Source organism: Aphelocoma coerulescens, chromosome 8 (genome assembly GCF_041296385.1).
Source record: "Aphelocoma coerulescens isolate FSJ_1873_10779 chromosome 8, UR_Acoe_1.0, whole genome shotgun sequence".
Taxonomy (NCBI): Eukaryota; Metazoa; Chordata; class Aves; order Passeriformes; family Corvidae; genus Aphelocoma; species Aphelocoma coerulescens.
The window spans coordinates 23,801,515-23,804,093 of record NC_091022.1 but is presented as its reverse complement, the minus strand read 5'-3'; positions in this window follow the sequence as shown (position 1 = coordinate 23,804,093).

The following is a 2,579-nucleotide window of genomic DNA, read 5'->3' as shown; positions in this document are numbered from 1 at the left end:
GGGCGGCGCCGGGGCGGGCCGGCGGCCGGGGCGGGGCGGGCGGCACGTGGTCCAGCCCCGACCCCGGAGGAGCGGGGCGGGGGCGGCTGCCGGCCCGCATAGTGCCGGCCCGGTACCCCACATCTCCGTGTGGGATAGCGCGCTCTCGGTCCGGTCCCGATTCGGTCCCTGGCACCCTCGGTTTGCTTCGCACTGCCCCCAGCATCACCGGCACTCTGGGTTCGGCCAGGACACCTTTGGTCCACTCCGACACTGGCCTCGGCATCATCATAGCAGTCACTCCTGATTTGGACAGGACACCCCCGGTCCCGTCCTTCTCTGTTCTGGGAATCCCTAGCCCAGGTTTGTACCACCTCATCACCCCATTGACTGGTTCAAGAGACCCCAGTCCGGGATCTCACCATCCCCTAATCTGCCCTTGCCACCCCCAGCTGAGGCTGACACTCCCACTTCTGCCCCATGCAGGGATGGAGACAGCAGATGAGCCCAACGTGGGTCATCATCCGTGGGCCTCTCTCTCTACAGTTTCAAGGTACCTGGATCTGCGGGCACAGCCGGGTGCAGAGCTGCTCCAAGCACCCTGGATATCTGCCCTGGCCAGGGCTCATCCGGATGCTCAATGTGCCACAGCTGGTTTCGCAGGGCATCCCGCAGCCACTGGGACATCCTTTGCCTTCACATTCCTTCCAGCCTCATCCAGGCACTGTGCAGGCTGAGCCATCCTTCAGGAAGTCTGACTGCTCTCCTCTGGCCAGCATTTCTGAAGAAGAGGGCCCCATGGCACGACATGGTCTGTGCTGATACTGTCTCAGGCTGTTTTGGCAGAGGTGGGACTGTGTGTCCCCCTTCTCCATCAGATACCCATGTCTGCAGCACCAGGGGACAGAGGAGGAAAGTAGAAATGGATATTTTTGTTCCCCAAGAGGTTTTGCCTGCCTTTTTCAATATGGGACTCCTTGGAAGCTCCTGCCTTCAGTTGTGAGGTAGAAGAGAGTTGATCTGATACAGAACTGATCACACCTTTTACCGGCTTTATAAGAAAAAGTAAAATTAAATGTCATCCCCTCATGGGAAATGTGTTTCTAGCGGCTTGCTACTTACTGCCAAAAAAACTAGCTGTACCATTTCCTGGCAGAGGTAATTGTGCTTGTACAAATGTCCCAGTTCTAAGGGAAATTATTTTAAACATATTTACAACTACTTAGTAAGTTATAGGAGTCTTCTGCTACCCACAGAAGCTGCAGGGCTATCCAAGAGAGCAAAGCCTCCTTTGCTCCTGACAGGATTGGTCTCTCAGTGCTGCAGTGTGCATCACCCGGCCCAGGAGCCTGCCACGTCTTACCACTGAGGGACCAGGGCATCTCCCCAGGCACCCAGCCCTGGGGAGGGCACAAGCTCTAGGGGACATCGGCGCTGCTGGCTGTCCCCACAGTTCATGAGCACATCCAACGCCTGTGTGCTTGACTCACTGCTCTGCTCTGGCCTGTCCCTGGAGACGCCAAAATGATATCCATCTCAGCTGCCTTAGAGAGGGTGGCTCGCAGTCGTCAAGGTTACCGGTCCCTCTGCTTTAATTAAGCACATAGACACTGCACGGGGTATTTTCAACAGCCGGGGACAAGGAGGAAGGGGGACTGGCATACCCCGAGGGGTTGGTGAGCAGCACTATAAATCTGGGCAGATGAGCCCCCCTGCAGGTCACTGCTATTACTTAGCCGATCTCCGCACTCATTAGGATTATTATTAACACACTAATGAGGTACCTTCGGCCCCGCATAGCAAGGAAGGAGCAATTGGGAGCAAGAAAAGTGACTGCATCTGTGTGACAATGTCTTTAAGATGATATTGCCGATGTCCCACCTTGGAGAAGGGAGCAAAAACAAGGGGAACTTTAACATCCCACTGGTACACAGCCACTTGCTCATGGAATTAAGCAAAACCATTCCCCTTAGACAGCAGGCAGCAGCCCCCCATGTCTGTGTAGACTCTTGACTTGTTCTTGAGAAGGACTGAAAACACCCTTGCAAACCCTAGCAGCATCTAGATCAGACAGGTCTGGGTAGCATTGTGAGCCGAGGACTTAGAATAACTTTTGAAATAAAGTTTTGTGCTCAAAAACCACAATATCAACTTCTGCCACTGCCACGCCTCCCTCTTGCAGAGACTCTATTCAGCTCCCATCCATTTTTCTCTGGCTGCCGGCCAAGTCGTGAAGCAGACCAGAGATGATAATTATGATTATATTAATTTAATAGGAAGAAGCAGATCATAGAAAATAAGTGAATAGAAAATAGTGTCAGCAAAAGAGCTGAAGGGTAGGAGGGAGGGAGGTGTTTGCCCTGGGAAAGACAAGTAACTTCAGTTCTTGGGCTGTGCCCCCAGCCCAGGGTATGACACGGGCTGAGTGTCCCCCAAGTGAGCAGAGCAGAGGTGCAGCTTTGGCCTCGCTGCCACCATAATCTCCAGCCCTGCACAATCTGAAGACTGATCACCTGTTTCACCAGCCCAGAGGTGGGTAATTGCAGCAGTGGGAGCCCTGAGTTGAGGAATGGCTCTGGGCATGTGGGCAGTTTGCCTGG